The sequence below is a fragment of the Falco cherrug genome, chromosome 4, assembly GCF_023634085.1.
Source record: "Falco cherrug isolate bFalChe1 chromosome 4, bFalChe1.pri, whole genome shotgun sequence".
NCBI lineage: Eukaryota > Metazoa > Chordata > Aves > Falconiformes > Falconidae > Falco > Falco cherrug.
This window is the reverse complement of record NC_073700.1, coordinates 26,783,806-26,808,694: the sequence shown is the minus strand read 5'-3', so window position 1 is coordinate 26,808,694 and position 24,889 is coordinate 26,783,806. Positions and strand designations below refer to the sequence as shown.

General features: G+C 44.1%; 1 long non-coding RNA gene across 1 annotated transcript in view; it reads right to left on the bottom strand.

The window, feature by feature from the left end:
- Positions 1-8,808: 8,808 nt before the first annotated feature.
- The window catches only part of LOC114017242 (uncharacterized), a 44,125-nt gene continuing 28,044 nt past the window's right edge, over positions 8,809-24,889 (bottom strand). The window contains exon 5 of the long non-coding RNA XR_008732174.1: positions 8,809-9,590. This is a non-coding gene — a long non-coding RNA (uncharacterized LOC114017242). The remainder of the gene's footprint in view (positions 9,591-24,889) is intronic.

Genomic DNA, 24,889 nt, shown 5'->3' with positions numbered 1-24,889 from the left:
GGGGAGTGAAGCCCAATTCTGCATCACGATCCCTAACGCACACACCGAGAGGCTAGGGCAGGAGGGGAGGCAACGAAACCTGCAGTGGGTGGCAGGAGCGGGACAGGTCTGCGATGTGATTTGGACCACAAGAAAATGAGTCAGTGCCTTCCCACCCAACCTGACTGTGCATGTGTAGCGTCAAGTACGGCTCAAGCGTTCTTCAGTTACACTAAATTGTACAACCGATTCCCAAGGTGTTCCTGCCATGTTAAGCCAGGTGTGGCAACAGAAAATAAATCCTTCCTGATCCCATCTTCACTACGCACACCACACACCCTGCTCAGTCCAAAGTCACTGCTTTTCCTGTCGTTTTCATCCAAAAAACTTTCTCAGAGAAGTCAGGTCTCCCATTAGCTCAGGACAGCACCTTTACAGGACACATCAGTCAGGTCACAGCCAAGTTCCTCTGCAACCTTGCAAGGGCCATCACAACTCACTGGGTCCAGCCAGCCTCACCAGTGCACTCCTTTTCATCAACCCTAAACACAGTGCATGACCCAGAATCAGAAGGAAAGGTTTAAGAACAGGAACAACAGAGCACAAAATAAGAAAGCTTGCTGAATAGAAACCAAAAGGGGCAGTTAAAAGACTAAAATGTTGCAGGTTTTATGGAAATTATATGAAGTCATACCGAAGGCTGAAAGCAAATGCATACCACCTAGCAAAGAAAAACAGAAACTGTCATAACTGAACAGAAAGGCAAAAGGAGGCTACTGGAAGAAAAACCTTTCTTCCAGTCTTTCAAAAACCTGAAGTTATTTTTCTGTTTCTTCATCAGTTGCCTCTTAAAGAAGGAAAATCTCAGGACTCTGCTGGGACAACATGACCCAGGTATAAAAGGAGGATCTAGAGACACACAGCTCTAAAAAAGAAGCTACATTCATTCTTTCTATCCATGTCCATCACACTAGATCCCTTCATTATGTCAGTGCAGCTAAGAATGAATCTCCCACGTAGATACTGACAGAAGAGGTTACAGAACAAAATCACACCAAAATGCCCAGACAAGGTAGACTATATTGAGTCCTGGAGGAGCACAACATGATACAGCTGCGGCATCCAACCCTTTGCTTGAATTACCCTGTAGACCACAGGTCAGAAGGTGACAAACACAACAGCAGGTTTTAGAAGGATCTCCAAAGCAGACTTGACAAGGAACCAGAAGGAAAGACAGAGACACATGAGTATCAAGTCTCAGCCTAGAGCAAACCTCCTGGTTGGTGGGGCAATAGACAGGCTTGCTGCTCGAGCCAAGTGAGCTGTGTGAGCCCCCTGCAAAGGGTTGTGTCTAGAGCCAACAGAAGGGGATAAAGACAGAAGTGGTGCAAAACCTGCAGCCTAAGGTAAAACAGCTCCAAGCCCACAAAACTGGTACTATGCTACAGTCGCCACTTGCACTTAGTCCTTCCTTTTATCCTCCCTGCACAGATCTCAGGCTTACTGGGACTTGGCACACAAAGGAAGACTCCCCAATAACTGAAACAAGTCTGTTTGAAACCTCTCCACTCTTTATCGCTCCAAAAACGCAAACAAGGAAACACTAACAAATGCCCACGTCAGAACTGTGATTTCAGTGGCAGTGAACCAACTAGTATTGCCCCATGGCTCCATTTCCTCCGCACAGCAGTCCTGCCCTTGCTCCTGCTGCTCTGGACAAAAACTGCTGTCACCTACCTGCCAAATCACAGAAGACAAAGTCAGAAGATCTCTCCAGGCATTCATCAGGACACCTGCCTTAAAAGTGGGTCAGTCTTACAATCACTTTGCCTAGAGCAGTGTTTCAGGTTGGCAGCCTGAAAGGGTCTGGGTTAAGACAGAAGATGCATTTTTTTGAAAGCCTCATCTTGCAGGTAACCTATAAATACTGTTTTCTTGAATATACTGCTGTGGTCAGCATTGGTGAAAGAGCTTTAGCATGAATAGGCAACTGTGAAGTTTGCAGTATGGAGCATTCTGGCCCATTTCAGCTGCATAGCCACCCTTCCCTGCAAACCAATGGATTCACAGTACCAGAGGGAGAGTTCAGACTAGAAAAGGAGCTGACTCTCCACACACGCAATTAAATTGCACATCTCTGTCTCAAGGAGTGGCAGATACTAGAAGTGGCCATTGGTTCAGAAAGTGATTGAGCAAAAATTATACTCCCAGATTTACTATCAATGCAAGTATAGTTTCAAACTGACAGGACTGATCCTTATCTCTGCATAGATCTTTAAAAGAATGCTCAAGTGCACAGGTCACATCCAGTTATGTGGTTGTGTGGTATTACGTGCCTGCTCGTTAAATGTCAGCTCAAGAGATTTTTATAAACAAGGCAATATTTGGTTCAATAAGTGCCTTGTTTCACCCTGTTTGCTTAAGCATTCAGTTACAAGTAGAGAATATGTGAAGAGAAACACTATTGGCTTTGAGATATACTGCGCCCACACCTACAAATGCTAGTGGGGTCACCAGAACCTGACACTGAAGGTTTGTGTTTCACAGCTCATGCAAGACCATCTACCCTCACCTGCCTGTGCTAACAGGCTTGAGGCTACTTCTAAGTTGCAAAGGAGGAGGAGGAAAGCCAAGGGTGTCAGAGACCTGCCTACAGTCAAACTTGCCAAATCCTCAGTCACCTCAGGACTAAAACCCAATCTCGATTTATTCCCTGTTGTAGTAACTCCAGAGCAAACCCTGCCCTGGCCAAATGACACTCCCAGAGCTATTCTCTGCACACTGCTAAAGGAAATGTCACGGAGACTAACAAAAAAGCAATGGAGATGATTAAGACAGGATAAAAAGGCTAGAAAGCATAAAATATCAGCTTATAGTAAAACCCAGCTTCTATATTACACCTTCCCAGAGGTTTACACAAGAGATTTTGCTTGCTTTCTACCTCCCTTTCTCCTCTGTAAACTTCTCTGTAATGTTTGTTTTGTGCAAAGTCAAAAAACACCTGCATGTAACACTCAGACCTTGTCCTGAATTATAAGTCCAACTGAGCTAAAAAAAAAACCAAAACCAAAAAAACCCCAAACAACCAAAAAACAACCAAAAACCCCTCCAATGACTGACATCTGACTTTCCTCTCATTACAAGGTTTGTATTCACTGGTGACCAACTGGGTGCACTAGAGAGCAGAAGTGTTGTTTAGTAATGCCCTAACCCTGCCTGTTCAGCTATGCATTAGGACTAGGTCTTCAGACTAGGCCTGTTGGAGACACTCTTGACATACCAGCAGCTAGGAGTAAGAGGCATGACCATATTTCAGGTCACTTACATTACTGAAAGACCAGTTTTCAGCAGCAGGAAACTCAGAGCTGATACATGCTCCCAGAAACCCAGCCCAGCCTTGACAGTCTGCTCATGGAGAACCAGGCTATCTCAGCACTGGCCCCTCAACCATCAGCTCTGGCTGCACTGTGGTGCTCACAGCACTACAAGTATTTGGCACCCTGCACTCCAGGAGCAGCACTCCTGGTGTCAGCTGCTGTGCCACATGCTCGTAACTCCCATGTCCTTTGGCTGAGCGGGTCCTCCCAAAGCATACACTCACCTTTCAGAGGGTCAGGCAAGAAAAGGTGAAGTGCTGTGGGCACTCAACAATGCTCCTGCCCCTTCTGGCTCCATTGTGAGCATCATCAGCACTTGGCCATCTCTACCGTACACTGAAGTGCAGCTAAATATAGCAATAATTGACAGGTACTCCTTATTCTCAAGTACAAAGAAGCTCTACCTCTGTATTTTATAGTTTCAAGAAAATGGTCTCCTGTATGAGTCAGTCACCTGCTAAAAAACTTTACACGTTCTCAGCTGCTTCTCCTTACAGCAAGGCTGACAACTTGTGATGCAACACAGCAGTCTAACCTGCCCTTGTCTTTATATATAAAGATATATACACAGGTGTGCGCACACATAGTCACCTATAGTGAGTGACAGGTCATACAAAGCCCCTAGAAAGAAGGAGGGGAAAAGACAGTGCCCACATTATGAAAGTCAGAGATCCAGCTCATGAACTCAAAAGTCTAACTCAATGACTAAAACCTGTCTCACCCTCCCTAAACCCCTGTCAGCCAAAGACCACCAGTCCTAAACACTTATGTACCTTCTCCCTACACCCACTTAGCACCTTGCTACGCCAAGCACCTGCAAGGGACTTACTTCAGCTCACAGCATCCAGCCTTGCCCTGTCCCTTGCAGTGACCCGCTCTGTAGGGTAAGATAAGGAAGGTGTAACCCCTTCCTGATGCATGTATGTGTCTGATGAAAAGTAAACACAGAAAACAAGCTTTAAGATCAATTCCAGCTGTTAACCTTGCACTGCCAAGTTTGTACCAAGGAAGACAATAAGTGAACCTGGTTGAACATCACACTCATAACAACACATAGTGCCATAGACAGACAAATTGCCTGTCTATGTCCTTATTTTCCAGGACAGGAAAGGCAGGAGGAGAAATATAGGTCATTAAGCACTGTGTTAAAAATTACATGGCAAGGTCAAAGCCACAAAGAGAACCGGGGAGGAGGAAAGTAAGAAAAGCACTGCAGGGTCAGTTCTTGTTGTTCCTGCCTCCTGAAACCTGTCAGCCTTCCAGGCACCCACCCACCAGCGTCACTGCAGTAAGCCAGCAGAGCTGGGCACCTTTTCCTTGCTTTGCGGGCTCAGGACATCCATCTGCCGGCACGTCCCTGGGACCAGGCTGCGACAAGGAGCACGCAAGCACCAGAGGGCACCAGGAGCTCAGCCCTGCTAACCTACCGGCTCCCTCCCGGGACTCTCCCGCTGCCACTGGAGGTCTCTGCTAAGTCGTTCACCTGGGGAAAAAGCCATGGGGAAGAAGCTGTTTTAACCAAGATAGAAGATTTCACAAAACAGCATCCGTTTTGTGGAAACTCTACTGGAAAATATTAAAGACAAACATCAGTCGTTTCTGGTGTGTGGGTTTTTTCATTCATATATTCTTGTACTTCTGATTTCATTTCAATTCAGAACAAAACCACATTTTGAATTGTGATTTTTTCTTAGACAGAAATGTGTACCTATCACTATGCCCCTCCAGACAGACGACCACATGGCCACCGTTCCTGTGTCTCAGCCCGTGACCCTCCAGTATGATCCAGCAAGTTCTCTCCTTCTCTATGAGTACCTGCTGGTGGCTCGTCAAATCAACAGAAGTAAAAATCTGCCTCCATAGCTGTCTTCATCCTAGAGCAACAGCTTATATGAAACTATGTGGGATGGACTGATGTTACCATCAAAGCGACTTAAGCGTAGACATGGAAACAGAGCAAAGCCTGCAACAGCTATTTCCAGAAAGATTTAACTGCTATTGGGGAAAAAAAGAAAATGAGTCTGTAATTATTGCTGACTTAGCCTCCTTAATACTATGATTCTTCAGTCTGTACCGTAAATCTTTCCGTGGCACTTGTTTATCCTCTAGTTTTATGTACTTTCATTATACATCTAACAATACATTTCCCTTTGAGTTGCTAAGGAAAAGTCCTTCTCAATCCCTAGAATAAAACATCTCCTCGCAAGAGTCTCCAAGTTGTCTTGAGAATGTAGTCTAAGAAAAAGTCGCAGTTAGCAAATCAGACATTGACCAATAACTCACAAAACTTAGGAAACAGCCCAGACTGGACAAGTTCAGAAAAAACCTGAGCAATTGAGGGCTTTTAGAAATTGGCCACTCAGGGCCACCTTCAGCCAGTCCTTGTTGAAAACAAGAAACTGCTTCTCACTAGATTTGGTCCAGATTTGAGTCCTCAATTGATTTTTAATTCTGGGCAGAGTGTTCTGTGTCACACCCTTCTAACGCTGATGCCTGTGCAGGGCAGGAACTCACCCGGGTCTCCCACACCCAAAGGTGGCTTCACAAGCATGCAGTACCTTCACAGCAGAGTAACTTTGCTATAACACGATAATGCATTGCAAAGCAGAGAAGAGACTGACTGAGTCCCAGAGCGGCAATCCCATGGGCCGTGTGCCTGCACAAAGCACTACGGCTGGATTCCGTAATGCAGATGCCATTTTACCAAATGCCAAATCTCAAATGCTTTTGTTGTAATCTCCAGCAACACAAAGGAAACACCTGTCTGTAATGGGCTATCGCCATGTAACAGAGCTATCTGAAGTATTTCCCAAGTGTTGTCTTATCTTACTTTTATCAATTACATAAATTCAATGGGCTCTGGAGTTACAATGTGGGATTTCAGCCATTTTATCTGCTAGCTTTATGTGAACATCATTTGGAAACATCATGTTCTGTAAACTGCGGACTGCACGGCCACTGCTCCCCACAGTCTGGGCAGAAAGCTCTGCCCTGGGCAACACAGTCCTCTGCAAAGAGCCTGTGTGTACAATACACTATCTTTTTGGAGAAGGAAGAGCTAGGCTTCGCTCCACCTGATGCTGGGGAGTTTGAGGTGAGACCAAAGAGGAATACATGGGTCTCACTCAAATGCAACGTGAATTTTGCTTTGCTCTAGTTTCATAATCTGCAAACAGTAGCAAGCCTTAAGACCAGAAAGTGCAAAAAAATTGTTTCTGCAGTACTGGAGAAAAAAAAAACCCCAACCAAAAACGTGAAATGGTTATAGGCCTTTAAAGTTAGCAGGTTGCTTCCCAAACATTTTTTTGCCTGGAACAAAAGTCAGAGCACCAAGACATGCCTTGTTGGGATGCTGTGGGTCCAAGAGCTATCAAAAGGCAAGGCTCGAAAAGAATAAATATAGACAAGTGCAAAATTCAGCTTCAGTACTAGGGATTTTCTGCATAGTTGCTCAGAGTGCAACACAGAGGATCCCAGAATAAGGCTACGTTACGCTGGAGGTCAACCAACATGCAACAACATGAGCCAAAGTCAGCTTCTAGCATCTCTGTGCTGAGTGCAGTTGGACAGGAGTGGCAAGTAACCAGATTTATCCATTCAAAAGCAACTCTTAAAGTAACTGTGACCATGCTCTCTAAAAATTTTCCACTTCCAGCTGCTACAACTGGAGATTTTCACCTCCACAGTAAAGCACCAGTGAACAGAAATGGCCTGTTCAGTGGTCTTGTTTGCTCCAGAAGTGATTTACAGCGTTCCTGAGATGGGCAAGGACATGAGACCCAAACATCATCACAGCAGCACAATAAAGCCACCTAATGCTCTTTTATGTCATAGTTCACTGAGATTCCTTCGTGTGCTAAGGTACATCAAGAAACTGAGCTCACCTTTAGGCACAGAATTACATTCAAAGTGCAAGGAGAGTAACATGCCAGGAAACAAATACAAAATGGAAAGAGCCTCTGAAGGAAAATGCAGGTCAATGCAGTGATGCTGCTCACACCCTAGGCTATGCGTGACAACAGCACTGCAGAAAACAGTTGGGGAATCTTGCTTAACTTCCCAGATGAGTCACACAGCGTCTCATGGGCCAGGGAAAGGAAAGGAGGGTGTGAAGGAGGTGTAACAGATCCTGCTACAGGCTACACTGCAGAGACACAATGTCCAAGTCACTGAAGTGAGTCCAGATTCATGTAAAAGTAAATGACAATGAGAGTCAGATCCTTTGTTTTTTTAACCAGTTCCACTGCCACCACAAAAGGCTTACAAAAGAAGGACCATCTTCTTACAGTATTGTCTTGTTATCAATAAAAAAGGGCAAGGCAGCTAGACAGCATAGCAATGGTAAGGCTGACAAAACTCTGGGAGATGAAGCATAACAAAATATCTCAGCAATGAGGTGCTTCTGAAAAAAAAAATTTTTCCCAGGTCATTCATTCTTAAGAAATAAATAAGCAAAAATAAACTCCAACTGGGCTGTTGTTTATACTCACCTTCCTTTCAGTTCCCTGATCCCATCAGATGGTCTGTGACACACTGTAACTCACTCTCTCACTGAGACTTTCAGCCCCTTGTTTAACACTGTCCCTCTCAGACACACGGTGGTGGCTAAATCTTGGAAATAAAGGATTCTTTGGATGAGAAAGATTGTGCCAGTTCAGGGCAGTGACAATTTCAAGTGATCTTGTTTTGCTGCAGCATAGCCATACAAGGACATCACCTGAAGGGTGATTTGGCTTTGCTACCATTTTAATACCAAGTTAAGCCCTGAGTAGATAATGCTGTAAGGTGTAATCACAGCACCCTTACACGCCCTTCTCACTGGATAAGAGGGCCTGACCCCGACGAAGGTGACAGTCAGTTGCTTGACTTAGGAGCAGCTACTTCCCAGCTACATCCCAGAACTGACCCCCTAATGCAGTAACTGTAATGGGCCACTGGTAACGGTCAGTATCTGTTATCAGCCTCTTCCTCACTGCAGAATTGCCCAGGGACTCTCACTGGGTGGCTGTGCCCCATACCTCAGGAGCTGCTACCATTGAGGATGTCACCCAGTCCTCATTTCCATACAAAAGCCACCAGCAAGCAGGTGGCACTCACCTGTGCATGTTGCCTGGGGTGCAGAACAGGACCTGCGTCGCAGGCACACCCTGCAACACCCTTTCCAAATAATCAGTGCACTTGCAGGCATTTATTTAGCTGGCAGAGCGCACTGCAGGAGAGACACGGAAACATCCCCAGCCCAGCTGAGCCCCTGTGACATTCGGGCAGGACTAGCCACAAATCCCCTGAGAACACTGATGGTCACGATGGTATGGGCACTCCCCTCAGAAAGAAATGAGCTCTGAGCATCAGCATGGTACATGCAGGCTGCCACAAAAAATGCACACTGATCCATTCAGGGATGTGATGGTTAAACTCAGGTTCGTGTTCATATTTACAGATAGTTTTAATGTGCAGGAGAAAACAAAGAGGTATTTTATTCCAAGCCTCCCACATGCATCTAAGATGATATGTGTGAAGCAAAATACAGAATACAGCCTAGAGAAAAAAAACACCAAGAAACAATACAAAAGAAATACCTGTCCCCAACAGAAAATTGTTGTAAAGGGCAAGATTTGTGGATTTAATTTAAAAATTCCTTTCACCAACAGAGGAGGAGGAGGTAAATCACACTGCCAAACAGTAAACATGAAGAAAAGCAACAAATAACATTTATGTAGTTTACCATAACACAACTGAAAATATAAAAGCTCTTTGGTTTATTGCTGTAGACACAGAACATGTTTGTGCTCTGAAGTAATGCATGAGACACTGATAACACAGTGCCTGCAGAGTCAAGTGCAGGATTGATTCCTCATTTAAAGAAAGCTTATATCCTTGACCTCATGTAGGAAAATTGCAGCCCTAATATCTGACAGGTGAAAAACTGCATCTCACAATGCCCCAGAGAATGCAGGGGTATGCAGGCAGTGTGCCAGGTTTATGTTTGGAGTAAATCTCAGTCCACGATCATCATTCAGAACACCTTTCCTTACAGGGCAGCTTGCCCCAAGGATATACTTACCCCAGGTATTTCTGAGGGGAGGATTTCCTGCTGAAGAGGGATGTAAAGAGTCATTGAGCCTAACACCAGGGCCCATGTGGAGATCGCATGAACAAAATACTGCTACCATCTTGGATGTAACAATGGGGGAAGGTGAGATCTTCAAGTGTTAAGGAAGTTCAGAGCATGTACTGTGATAACAGATGAATGTGGAAGTAAGTAGGATTAAAAGCAATCAGACTACACAACCCATCTCCCCACCCCCCCAATCAACCTGTTTGCAGCCAGGAGCAGAGATATCATGAGGGACATCTTCTGGCATCAGACCAGCTCTTGCCTCACTCCTTACGAGCGTCCCAGAGGAATGTAACAGCTCCTGGAGCTGGAGTGAGTGGCCTGGAAGAGGATGCATAGAGAGCAGTCACATGTTGACACTCCCTTAACGGCAGCAGAAATGTGGGGATTGAAACAGGCCAGAGGAGATGACAGAGGTGATCTATAATAAGCCCTTGGCATAAACCAAGTCAGAAAGTGGTCCTGCTGGGTGCTTCCACCAGCCGAACAACAGGCCTTGGGAGGAGACAAGCACAGCAGCCCCAATCTTTTCAGGACCTGTACAGGATGGGTTTCTTTACACCCAATCATCTTGCAACAGCCTGGTTTTATCCATGGTTTACACCGGGGCTTGGTTTGGCTCCTAGCGAGGTGCAAAATCAATGTTTCCTTCAGAAGTCAAAACTGTTTCATAAAAAACACACTTTGTATAACTCTACTTCCCCTGGGCTGAGTTCTCAGCGTGAGTGGTAGTGCTTTCTGCATTCCTCCTCTTTCCCATTCCAGAAGCTGCTTCAATTAAAGATAAAACTCTTGATTCCGTCCTGAGAACAAGAGGTACCAAGCCTGTCAGAGATCAAAATACCCACTGACCTCAGCAGCAAGTTCTTGTGAAAGTACAGCTGGCCTCCAAAGTATCTGACAACTTCCAAAAAGCTTAATGGAGAGTGAAAAATACCTCGTTCAGTTCATTCTAGCACTAATTTAAATCAAGACTGGCTGCATACTGTGAATCACACGTTACTGATGATACTTTGCTAAAGACTGGGTGTCCAGGAAGCTAACCTGGGCTTTGAAATACAGCACGGGAGCGAACGTCTTCTGAATAAAATCATAAAAACCTCTGAAGCATTACTATTTCTCACCAGCTCAATCTCAGGGCTCTGATGACACAAGAGGAAATATCAAGATAGCATTTAAATTTTGCCGATTCTGACTACAATCTAATTCAATAATTGTCACTTGTGTGAGCAGTATTTGCTCTCATAGTCATATCACAGCCTGCACGACTAGTCACTCAAGACAGACATATTTGGTCAGACTTCTAACAGACGCCGACAGGCCTCACAGGACTCCTGAGTGTTTGGTGTACTGAAGAAAGTAAAGCTTTGAAAAGTAGCAGGTGATAATAAATCAACTGTGTCCATATTAACAGGAGCTTGGCAGGGTCCTTACAAACGGCAAGGATTAAAGGCATGGCCATGTATGACAAAGGACCGTAATTCACCTCCCCTAAAGCTGAAGAGTCACCTTCCTTTCACTATTGAGATGAAACTCACATTTCAGAACTGCATCAGGGACGACCACAGAAACAAAGAACTTCCTCTTCTAAAACCATCCTCTTGACATTAAGCCACAACCCACAAACCTTTAAATCACAGATATACAAGACGACAAACCGGTCTCGCACCTATCAGCCTTCATCAGTGTTTTTAAAATCTCCCTTCACTCCCTGACCTCAAGCACACAACTGACCGCCCAAGGTCCAACTGGCTCCGGCCATTCAGGTGCCTGCAGTGGCTGCTGTCTTCCTCCACCTTCCCATACTCCCCAGTGGAGCAGCAGTCCAGCCCCTGGCAAACCCCTCTGATACCTCCAAGGTATTGACCTACCTCCTCTGAAGCAAAACCCCACCAAACCTTTCTGTTATTGGGCAGAAGCTTCCAAAGAAGCAGAACAAAGCATCTTTCCATCCACTGGAAGCTCAGAGATGGAATTCATTGTCACCGGACACCAGAGATGCCAAAATGCAATTAGACAAATTCATGCAAGACAAATCCACCATGGGGCCCTTAAGTACAAAGACACGTTTCCATTCCCTGGCTTAGGAATTCCTCTGACAGAGACAGGTGAAACCAGGGATTCACAGGTCAAATTCAGAAGAGTCTGTTTGTAAGTTCTTACATTCAATTCAGCAAGAGTTTGCACCCATTTCAGTTTTTAGGATACAGAAGCACTTTCCTGAGCCAAAAAAAGAGATAGTTGAATAGAGCAAGTAGCTAAGAAAAATCATAGGAAAATGTAGACTGTGAGCTTATTCAAACAATCCCTTTGGGATCAAAAGTACAACAGAACAGATGATTAGCCCATCACAACAGAAGTATCCTAACAAGCCTGCAAGGAAACTGTCCTTACATAGATTCAATGCTTTTCTTTACACCACTACTGAGGAAATGTTTCCTGTACCAGAGTAAGTGCATAACAACCAGTAACTGCAGCAACAGTTTATTAAAACAGTGTTATGTGATGCCTCTTTGTTGGCTAGTCATTAACTTCCTACTGGAGCTGAGACTTAATTTCCATGAGACTACACAGTAAAATTCTGCCAAGTTCTGAGCTTTCCAGGGGATGTTCAACGGCCCCCCACAAACCCACTTGGGAAAATAATACAGAAATTTTGTCTATACAATTGCACTATCAAGTCTACATGAATTCTATGACCTTTCCTATAAGCTATTCTCACTTTAAGGCAGCTCATTTCCATGCTGAATGGGTGGAGAAGGACAGAGACCGCTACTGGAGTTCAATTTTTTTTTAACAAGTGGCAGTAGTTATGTGATACCTGAGGATACCACAGGAAGGGCTGGGCCTTTGTTGCTTGGAACAGAGTCAAAGAAGTCACCTGGCATCACTCACCATGTTCACTGTGATCAACTGGGTACCACCATATAAAAAGGTGGCACTGGAGAAAGAGCTACTGCTGTAGACAGTTGCTGGACTACATGCTGCTTTCTAGAATTCACGAAGTTCTGGAAGGAGAAAAAGTAAGTTTTGGGAGGTATGGCTGTTTTGTCTTTCAGCTAAACAATTAAGTTAATGATTATTAATGAGCAAGTTGCTACTCTGTGTAGGAATGTGTATGTTGTTGCTCTTCCATGTAATTAGGCAGAGGAATTGATTTCCAGTTGAACTGCATGTTGTTCTTGGCCAATTCCAGCCATTGCATTATCACTTACAAGGATTTTTAAATAATAAAGTGAGGTGCTCAGAGAAAAGATAGAGGCAGAAAGGCACAGTGAAAGTGATAGGTAAAATATGACACAATTTCAAAACAGCGATTGGTCAATGGCTGTGGCTGTTCTAGGACATAAGGTGGTTGAAAACTTGCTCTATCAAGGCAAGATATTACATTGATTGAAACACTGGAGGGATCTGTGGCACAGGCTTTGTGCTGTGCTTCAGTGAGATACGTTACAGAGAAGAATGTTGGAGAATTTCTAATGTAAGCGAGATCTGACTGTCTCTGGTCATCAAGCTGACTGACAGTTGACAGAAAGTACATTAGGCAAAGAAAGTAACAACTTTCAAAGAAAGATACTTTTATGAAAAAATACAATCAGATTTTAGGGGTACCTTTTAGTGCTGGAGGAATGTTTCTGTTCACCGGTGATTAATATCAGCTCTGATTATTTGTGCGAGGCACCCATCCCTCTGTCTGTTTCACAAATGCTGAAGCCACTGAACTCTCCCTGGCACTAGCCACCATGCCAGGAGCAAAGTGAACCTGGGTCACAATCACCATAATGGAGCTGCCATTGGTTCCAAGGGATGTAAACAGAGATGCCAGGAGGATCCTTTGCCTTATAGCTTCACTTCCCAAGCTGCAGCATGCACTAACCCAGAGCAGCTTTCCAATACAGCCACAGGGACAACTTGCAGAAGCATGTCTACTGTCAGGGAGCTTCCACTCACTTTGCAGGGATCTATACTTGCCCTTGGAGTAAACCTCAGAAAAGGCTGAAAGCCCTTACAGCAGTTAAGGAGAGCACTAGTTCCAGTGAGCAGTAAGGAAGTCTACAGCCAGACCATGGATGTGCTCAGTGCACTCCACTGTTCTCCAGCTCCATCTGCAGAGTAATGGTCCTGACAATCTGAGCAGTAAGGACAATTTTTGCAGAATTTCAGGAGAGTAGCTGTACTCAAAAGACACAATTCGCAGATCTTTTATGCTTTTTTTTCAGCCTTGAAAAGACAATCCAAGAAAAGAAGAGCAATGAAGGCAAAAGAAAGGCCACCACTTTTAATCGTGCTTATGACTTTACTCAGTTTAGGTAAGTCAGTTCCGCCCCACAACCATGCTGAGGGCTGATTCCCACACAGCTGAATATACAGATTAGTGGATCAAAGCAAAGTGTCTCTAACGTTGTCAAGACTTTGCAGTGTGGTTTGGGCACCAACACTGAACATGTAGTGCTATGTAACAAAACCAGCACAAATGATTGGGGTGCGTGCTCAGTATTAGTATATAACCAATGAAGGATGAAAACTTACCTCCATTTCATACTCTCCTAGTCTCTGTTCTTGCATTTCTGTGGGGGTCTACAATAGTTAGATGACTGAAACTAAACTGATTTTCATCTAACTATTCCATCTGCATTTTGGTTTTTTTTTTTTCCCCTAGGACCACGTGTAAAAGGTTTAAATCAGGTATGTGTGTAACATCACCAAATGCTGTAAAAAGCTTTTCTGTGTTATCAGTCATAGAGCAGACACTTAGTAGTAACATCAGTTACCTGCAACAGCCACTTATGCACAAAATACACTTGTATCCACTTAAGAGCCATCTAGTGCAAGGGAATCTCCATAAGGTTACTAACAAAGACCTGCAATACTTCCCAGAGCTCCACAAGCCCACGGGCTGGAGCAGAGAAGGTATAATACTGCAGCCAGGGAGGATTCCTGCTTTAAAGCTGATCTGTTGGCTGGAATAAAAGTGCAGCTCCACCAAGACACTGATCATCAGCTCATACCAGCTGAGAATCTGGTCAAGTCTGTCCTGAGCTGGGAGCAACCAGTCTGTTCTAACCAACAGATGCATAGTGGTACTGGGCACCTTTCAACCCATCCCAATGGTTTGCCTGATGCAAACAGGGCAAGGCAGTACAGGAGTAATTGCTTCATAGCTAGCAGCCCGAGTAAATTACATCCTATTTCATGCCATGAATGCTCTATCCTCACCAGTGCTTTCTCTCCTTTCTTTTCCCAGTGCCCAGCATTCCTCATGTGTAAGTAAAATTTTTTTTGTATCTAAGGTACCATTTGTACACTTGAGATGTTGGACAGGGTCTAGCACACAAAAGAGCACAATGGAAGTGTTTTGAAAGCTAATACCCCTAGGAAATATCCCTGAATAGAGCCCATGTAGATTTTCTGCACCACTTATTTAAGGGCTCTCTAAAGCATTTCAGGGGTCTCAGCCCAGCACTGAAAAGAAAAGCTATTATACACCCACAATTTCACATACAACATGAACAGGAAACACAAGGAGCAGAACAGAGAGATTGTCAAGTGTAAGACTGGAAGAAGTGTTCCAATACTTTCTGTACCCAAAGAAAAGCATCACATGTATCCTTAAAGTGAGAGACTAAAATATTAAATGTCATACACTTCTTTCTTCTTTCACAGCTCCAACATACTGCTCATCTGAAATCAGGTAGGCACCGCTGGGAACTGGTATCCACACTGCTTGGGAGAGATTACACTACTGCTAAAATGTCTCCCAAAAGCTTCACCAAAAGAACCTGAGCCCTTTGCAGCCTACCAAGCCCTCTTCTCATCAGACATTTAATGGAAAATGTTCAATGTTTCCTGCTTCCTTTCCAGTTCAAATCTAAGCTCCATCCTGAAGAGCGGTGACTGGTGCAGCCCTTCCCTCCGGCAGTACGCCTGTGCTTCAGTAAGTCACCTCCAACAGGTCTCTCCTACCAACTCCCCAGATACTCCTTTCTAGCTACTTTAAGACACTCACAGTCAGATCTGGCTTCCCCTCCTTGGGCACATCAGACAGCCTTGCTCTGGAATCACTCCCACCAGGCAAAAGGCAGTAAGCCAGGCACTCCTCTTTCCCTTGAGATTGTCTGTAGGAACAAGGAGAGCAAGAGAACCTCAAACTTTGACCTTGGACTTGTAGTTCTTTACCCTTTTTTCTGACGTAACATGCTTGTGTCTGTCCCAGGGCACCAAGCTGACATCAAGACAACTCTCCTCCATCCTCAAGTGCTACATCACGGATGCTACTGCTCTCTTGGACCAAGAGACTTTCCTGCTCTTGTTTCAACAAGTCAACACTGAAGTGCTGCAAACTGCTCTGAATGAAATCAGCGTGCAGGTAATATTAGCATCAGAGGAGAGGACAGTCAGCAGCTCCCTCTTTAGACGATACGCCGGCACGCTTTAGCCTGGGCTACATCCACAGCTGCTTGAGTACTTGACTGTTTTTTTCCCCCATGCTGCTAGACGAGCAGAGATTATTCAATAGTTACCTTGAGAGCCTGCAGCTCTGGGTCTCTAGTATGTTGTTACTACAATTACACGGAAATGTGAGCACAAGTTTCAGTACAAACCAGCCTTCTCCTCTCTTCTCTTCCCTTCTTCCTCTCCAAATCCTCCCCAAGACCTTTCCCATTCTCCTTAACAAGAACAGGAGAGGAGTCTGGCTACCAAGGTGATGAATCCACTTCTTACTCAGCTGAACACTTCCTTGTTCTCCTTCTCTACCTGCATTTACTTCTCTCTGTTGAAGAGAGCACAGCCTACCTGAACAAGTTACTACCTTTCAGCCCAGACGCAGTTCTTGCAGTCTCCATGCTCCTAGCACAGTGCCAGCACCAAGGAAAATAGGTTTGTTCAAGCCACTCTCAGGAGTAATTTTCAAGGCAGTATAGATAAACTCATATGAAGTAGCATTTGGGGATTAGAAGCACAAAGGCAATTTCTAGATCTTCTCAAGAAGAGCCAAGCCAGTTACAGTTGGACAAGCATGACGAGAATCAACTTGAAGATCCTGGGAAAAGGACAGCACTCTTGTCCCAGTGTTTGTGCAGAATCTGCCACAAAGAGTTTCTAGTCTTGGCACTACCCCTAAGCATGGCAATAATACCCGTAACACATTAGCAATACTTTGAGAATTTTCTATCTTGTTTTCAGGTCCGCAGTGACCAGGTTGCATCTGCCACCAAAGCCTTCATGTTAAATGCAGCATGGGAAGTCATGAAGTCTGATCCTAAAGTTGCAAATGCAGGTTTCCTGGCATCCTGGTTCCAGGAGACCCTGCACGCCTACCTTCCCTCCATCGGCACCAACATCCTGGACTGCATGGCACAGCTTCCAGTCACTTGTGATGGCCTAGCCACAGTGTATGTCTGTTCTAAGCTCAGGGTCTAATTAGATGGTATGCATGAGCGCGTGGTTTGACAGAACCAGGAAATGCATTGCATTGTCAAAACAGGGCTTTTTAAGATTTGAATTTTGATGTCTATTTTCCTGCCAGTTATCTCTGTTCCTAATTGGTGCTATTAAGATTGATCCACAGAAGAGTTAAGATAGGGCTAGAAAAAAAAGGAAGATAGAACAAGATCCCAGAGCCCAGTCTGTGAAAGCTACCAGCAAAGAGCAATACAAAGGTAGCACACTGTCCAGACAGCGTGGTGTGCTTACTGGAATCAGTGTCACATGATTGTATAGGGTACAACCATATGTAATACTCATCTGTGCCTCACACACCTTCACTGCTGTTCGGGAGGTAGATGTAAGCAGGTTTCTGTTCCAGCCATATAAGAAAGCAGCAGATATTTATTAGACATAAATACCATTTTTTACTATTACATTCTGTGCCTCTTGAGGACCTCTCCCACAGAGAGAAGCTGGTGAAGGAGATGAGTGGAAATGGGTAGAAACTTGGGAAGCAGCGTGAAGCAGGATGGAGATGTGAAGGAATTAGCTGGGATATGGGAAGAGCTCTACAAATTCACCTTAGAACATGAAGGGTTATCTTAGTTTCTGTCACGCACCCAAACAGAATTTCTAATGTTCATCTTAAAGAAGGAAATTAAGGGCACTATGAGCTAACAAATTGTTATACATATCAGCACTTGGCAATGGCTTTTGTCTCATCGGTCCCTTTTGAATTCTAGGGTTCAAGCTCTGGACACTGCTTATTCTGAGATGGACAACAGCACAAGGCAACTGGTAGCTGACTGGATCAGAAGATTCCTTACTACACAGGGTTAGTGATCAGTATTTACAGTCCAAATTTTCCTGATATAATTGCAATAGATTCAACAGATACCAGTATAAACTACTAACATCTATTGTCTGCAGAATAAGAATTAGCTGTTAAGATCAGATGATAAAGTACTCTAACGAAAATGATTCAGTAACATACCCTTGCTTCCAGCAGCACAATGAGATAATTTAAAAAGCTTTTCTGAACTCATGTCAAATCATTATGTTAGAGGACAGAAGATCAGTGACAATGATGTTTTTTGGATCAAATTAATCTTATTTTTCCCCGTACCCTCCCTCCAAGCCTTTTCCATACCCATGGCCTCATAGGAGACCAACCCTTATCTGTCCATCAAGAAATAACAAGTTATTTTATGTTTTTAGTTTGCGAAAAAAATTCAGCAAAAGAGTGGCTACTGACCAACTGGAAGAGTTTCCAAAGTCATGCATCATATAATGATCTCACTTCTTGCTGGAGCAGCTTTGATGGGGTAAGAAATCACTTTGAAAATAAGGTTTCCTCCAGTTGTTTCACCCAGCAGGCTGTGAACACTCAAGCAACAGATAAGCAGGGGGATAAAGTGACTGAAACTTTTACTTGCCTATGGATTGTAGTATTGGTGGTTAGAACTACAGGTCAGTGAACAGGCTTCAGCAGTCCACTCCCACATGGCACCTACTAACCTTACCTCATATATTCAACAATCTGGTAATTACAGTGTTGTATGGAAGAATTTAGCTCACATGGCAACTTGTTCAGTAGTTTAACCCTTGCCCTGGGTCTTTAGTCATGCCTCTCTGTTCCCAGTTTACAGCTCTTGAGGTGCTCACCGCCAGCCAGCTAGCTCAGCTTACAGTCCTCAGCCATGTGCTCTCCAACAGCAGCTTAGCCGCTGCCATCGCACAAGTGCTCAGCACCAATAATGTCCTCTACCTGGAAGACTACTTAACCGAGTTATCAGCTTTAAGACTGACTCCTCCGCTTGACCACAATGCAATGTACTCAATGCTGGAGACCATTTTAACCAAAGTCAGAGAGAACTTCCCAGATCTGTGCTCACCCTCCTTGAAAGACTTGTTTCAGGTGAAACTGAAAAGGATGTTGGCTGTTACTGATGCAAATATATTAAGACTCTTCCCAACGAAAATAGGCTGCACTGATTTCCAAGATATGTGAGTATACCTGTCATATGCACTTACTAAGAAATTAAGTTAGCAGAGATAATACATAAACATGGCTCAGCACTGCCAGCCTTGCGACTATTTTTATTACCTGTCACTGCTAAGACTACGATGAAATCAAACCTGCAGCACTTCTCATGTTGTCAAATGTTGCCCTGGAGATTTTGAAATGAGCACTTTTAGATTATGACCATAAGATAAATGATGTTATGTCTCTCCAGAAAAAGCAGTACAGCACAATGAAAATAACTATTAGCATAGGCTAAACTTGCCCAGAAGATATATGAACAAAGCACCTCAACACAAGTGAACGTTAATCTTCTACAAGGTTCAAAACTGTTTTACTTATCTCTCACTGGGTAAAGTTATCTTAGGCTTTAAAAAGTATTCCTTTTTTTTTTTTTTGGTACAGCATGGCTCATAACTACTTTGATGTGAAACACTGAAATCACATTTCATTTTTGTCAATATACAGCTATAAAGGACTGAATTCTGTGCACCATGAGTTAGATCCTGACACACAGAGAGCTGTATACCAAGCCAGAATGGATTTTCTCAACAGGCAAGCAGCAAAAGAAGGTAACAGATTACTGCATATTACTTTCCTTTATGATCCTCTGAGTACTTTAATACTAAAACCTTACACTAGTTTTGAGCAACACATGAGCAGTAATACTCATATTTTCAAGATTACAACAAAATTCACAAAAACAAGCAGACCCTTGCCTCGTCTTGGGTGAACTACACCAGGAGTACTCTCTGGTATGGCATGGCCAAGCTAAACTGCAGAAGGGTGGGACGATTCTAGTATCTGAATTTAGGATGAAACTTCAACCTCTTCATTGGCACTCCTGAGCACCACTTTCTACTTCCTACATCCACTCTGAGCTTCTTCAAGGCCCAGCTGTGGCTACAGCACCATTTCCACCTCACCTTCTATTTTTCCAGGAGCACATGCCTCTCTGGCTGTCTTGCATAAATGAGCATCTGACGTTAGACAAAGCTTCCCTCTCTCCTGCCAACAGGCTGTCAACTTCTGACCTCCCAACACCCTGTCTCTTGCAGGAGTAGCCTGTACATTCACCACTGCTAACAGTCGAGACTGGTTAGAGGACAACTTTGGCTTCTCTAGTATTTACGCTGACTACAGTGATCTCCTCCGCCTCAACCCCAGCTTCAACGGAGTAGGTATCACACCAAGCAAAGCTTACATTGGGATTCCACAAGGCTGCTCCGTTGTGTTGCTCTGCAATGGCAGTAGGGCATTGTCCTCGGCCTGGGGTTACCTGTAAGCTTCTGAGCAGCCACTCACATGCCAAAAGGCAAAAGCTGGTGGGGGCATTTAACTGCCGCTACAATGACATTCTTCTCCTTTCCTTTTTAGTTTGAGGTGACAGATATGCTAACTTCAGTGCAGCTAGGAAAGCTACTCATCACCTCCTGTATCCTGACTGACAACACCAGGGCCAACGCAGAGACAGATGTTACAGAGATCATGAAAACCCTCCAAACGCGGAATGTCTCTGAACTACACACCTTTCTGCATGAAGTTAATTCTCTTGCAGCACAGGTAAGAGAGCTCCTCCAGTTGCAGACTCTAGGCACCATCCTTTCTCTTGTTGGGTCTCATTTTCATTTGCCCTTGCTCCTGACTGCACAATCATCAATAGATTTCTCCAAAGCAGATTTCTATAAAACAATATAACGGTATGATTCCAAACAAGCAGAATGATCAAGTTTCTCTGATTAAGCAGCAGCAGGGGGAAAAAAAAAAAAGAAAAAAGGAAAACAGCCCAGCACATTTTCATTTTCACTACCCAGCCATGTATCACAAAATCTGCTGTTCATATCTGCAAGAACAAAGCCACACTAATATACATAACTGAGACTGAAAGATAAGCATCTCCGTCACACTCCAGTAGCACATCACTTCCCATTTTTTCTTCTCCCTAGATGCACAAGGAAAGCATAACAAGCACTGGGGTTCGTGACATAATGCTCAAAGGCATTTTCCAGATCCTGAAGCCACATTTTGCCTCAATGACAAGAACAGACTTGGAATCCCTGTTCAACGGGACACTGACCTTTTATCTAGGCTCCATCACTCACGATGAATTAATGACACTGCCTACTGTCAGTGACTGCCCACTCTTACAAGTGATGTGAGTATAAGTCCAGCTCAGTTTCTCTCATCTGTGTGCACTGTAAAGGAGAATGTCACTGTAGCTACGGGGAGGGATCTGACGGACAAGCGAGAGGAAGAGTTGTGAATTCATCTGTCCCATCAAAGAAGACATTTCTAACTACCTGCGCTAAAAATGTTATTAGCTCGGGTCTGTGAACGTCACGGAAAGTAAGTGATGCTGACGTGTCTCCTCTCTCCTTGACCTGCAGAGTGAGAGGTTTGGACTACGCGTTTGATGACATGACAACAGAGACAAAGACTGACATAACCCAATGGATTGTCCAAACTATTGCTCGCTTAGGTGAGCCTTTTCTTCCCACTGAGTTTGTTCAGGCATCTGGTTTCCCTCAGACCTTGCTGGCATGTGGATTTCTCCTCTGCCTAGGAGTTTTCAGTAATCTGGAGCCATGGTTTTTGTTGACTGTAAATGTTGCACTCCAATTACAGCTCAATAAGCCAGTTCCACCTCAGTGCAGCTTCCCCAATACAAAGTGGAGAGCAGCCCTTGTCCCTATAAAGCAGCAACACCAGAATTTCTTGTTGACTGAAGGGAAGGGCAAATTTAAAAAAAAAAAATTAATTGCATACTTATTATAAGCACAAACTGCTTTTAAGACCTACTGAACCACTGAATTATGTTCCCTGTTCAACATCTTTGTCTTACAATGTTTGTAAGGAATAAAAGTTGAAATGTAACGAAGCAGCAGTGTCCTGATTTCCATGAAATCACTAGTCACTACTTTGTGAGAGTCTTTCAGGAACTGCACCAACATGAGCTACCCTAATCGAACCTGGTGATTCACTGCTTAGATGCATGGTAATTGGAAATACTTCCTCTATCATTTCCATAAATACCCTGGAATGATCTTTGGTTTTGTGAGTCTTAAACTGAAACATAAATGATTTGTTATTGCTGCGTTTTAGATTGTGAGATGGATGAAAACTGGATGATGTTTAACTTCCGGAGATTCAGATCCATAGCTAACATCACAGACTTTGTTGCTGCCTATGAAAACTTTACTGGGGTAAGACTACTGATTTAGACACTTTGTCACAGAGCAAAACTATTCCTTTTTTTTAGATAGTCACACAATTAATAGTGGGATTTATAGCCTGACAGCCAGAGGGTATTACAAAACAGCTTGAAGAACAGGCATGAATGGAAAATGTGTTGCCCTTTCCTCCTTAATTAGAAACAATGGAATTTTTTCCATCCTTCTCAGGAGAGAGAGGACTTTCCCCTCTGCTACAAGAAGAGTTCAACTAGTTTCTGATTATTCCCATGCACTTCAATTCCAACAAACCCTGGCCAGTTGGTTCATTTTCCCTTAACACAACACCCAGCAGAAAGGACGGGTGCACAGCTAGAGCACCTGCATGGCAACTAAAGGATCTCTGTATCTGATCCAGATCCTCTGTCTGTCAGAGATGGTTATTAGACAACTTGGTTTGTTTTCCATGGGGCACTGAAGGGATATTTCCATGGAGTGTACCAGAAAAGCCTAAACTGGGGCCTGTCTCACTCTCACCTCAACAAAAGAAGGAGGTCCAAGAGCTATCCAGCTCATCTGGGCCAAGCAAACACCCACAATCTTTCACCAGCCTTTCCAAAATGAATCTTATTCATTAAAACCTAACACTTCTGCTGCAAAGACTCTCTCCTATTTCAAGACTACAAAAACCAGAACAGTCTGTTTCAGCCTCACACCATTGCTCCATCACAAACATTATATATCATAACCTACATCTGCCAGAAGAGAAAGAGTCCTCGTCCTCGAGGACAAGGTGTGCAGCAAAGCTGTGGACACACATGCCAACAATGTCAATCCAAGAAAATACAAATGTACACTTATAATTAATTCTCTCTCTCTGTTCTAGATGGTGCTCCTGGAGGAGTTGACTGCCGTCCAGCTTGCCCAGTTAACACTGTCCCAAGACATGCTCAGCTCTGTTGCTAACATTGAACGAATCTTTGACAGGTTAACCAAGCTGCCAGGTCTCCAGGAGCTGGCTGTTTACTGGGATGAGTTTAACTCTGCTTTAGAGGAGGTAACTGCAGACAGCTGGTTAATGGGGCTCTGTGGGAGAGGTCTGTGAGGACAGAAGTCTTCCCATGGTACATGTGCAGTAACCGAGAGTAAAAGGAAGGTGATACAACAGGTTTGCCAGGGAACCTTGCAACAGATTCAAGGCCAAAAAGAGATTATGCCATTGCATTCCTCACATACTTAAGTCTGTGCTCTGGTTTGACAAAACTGCCACCAACCCCTTCCCATCTCAGACTGGCTGAAACACACAGGCCAGATCTCCAGCCTTTGTAAAAGGGTAAGGCTCAAAGAGCCCCCTAAAGCACCATTAATTTACATCATTTTAATTCACAGTTTACAATTTGTCTTTGGCTCAGGCTGTAGTAACTCCTCTCCCACATAGTTCTGACTGTGCACCCAGTGCCAATTACTTCCTGAGGTTCCTTTAATAAGTAATTAGCTAAGAGCCCTTCTTGGCTCCTTGTAAATACAATACCTTTTATCAGGCCAACAGAAGATATACAAAGTCTCAGTCTGCAAGACTCAGAATCTGGAGGTCTCTCCCTCAGGTAAGATCTGATCACAGAGAGAAGACTTCCTACTGGGTTATGGCATCATGACTAACTCGGCTTTTCCCAGGACTATGACAGCTAGCTTTATACCAGAGCAACTGCCTTTAATTCTCCACATTCATCCAGAAGATAAAGCACATGCCTGGAATGATATAAAGCTAGCCTCTGGCCTGCAAAGTTGTAAATGTTACTACCCCCCCCCCCCCCTTAAAATAGCAAAGAATGAAACACTTCAGCATCCATCTGCTCCCACCTTTTTTGATGAGAAAGCAACTCTAGTGTGGAGGCAGAGTCTCACCTGGGCTGTACTCACAGAGCTGCTGGAAGCCCCTCCTGGTGGCAGCAGGAGGTTCAGACACTTTAGCAGCTTTGTCACACCAACATGGGTCCTTCAGTGCTCCCCTGGGGCCTGGCTTTGCAGGGTGCTCAGCACTCTCTGAGAGGCAACAAAGCTCAACAAGCTGAAAGCAAGGGATATCTGAAATCTCTGGTCCTGTTCCAGGCTCTGCAGCAGAGGTGACAGAAAAGACTGTATGCCTGTTTCTCAGGTGTCACAGTTCCTAGCCCAGCATATCCATTTAAGCTGCCGTTAATGGCCACTGACAGCCTGCACCAAGACACAAGGTGTGGTAGCCACCAGGTGACAGCTAGAAGAGTAGCAAAGGGCTGAGAGTCAGACCTGTAATTCTCCCTTAAACAATAATGGCATGAAATGAGAAAACGATCTCAACAGTGAAAATAACACACCTGTCAAAGAAAACAGCTGACCAAACCATTTCCTGAGGCTCAGTAGGAACTGAACTATAAAACAGTGCTACATAGCTTATATTTTTTGCTATAAAATACAGGACTTGTGCTGAGGTGTCAGGGAATATATTTATATCATAGATCAGAAGTAAGTCAGAAAACCTCTTCATTCTTGTGTAAGCAGCGGGAGCTGTACCTGCTTGGCTGCCTCAAATAATTCCCAAATACGGAAGAATGCCATCCCTGAAAACTGAAGGTCTAGAGGAAAACACAAAAGTTTGTTTCTCCTACTGTGCTGCATTAGTTTCAAAACATTTCCCTGCTGCAGAAGATCAAGGTGGGAACATAAACAAAAATCTCTGTTCTTCTACGCTGATTTTGCCAGAAATTTTGCATGTAACTTGATGCTTAACGGTAATTCAGTCAGGTCTTGGCTGCAC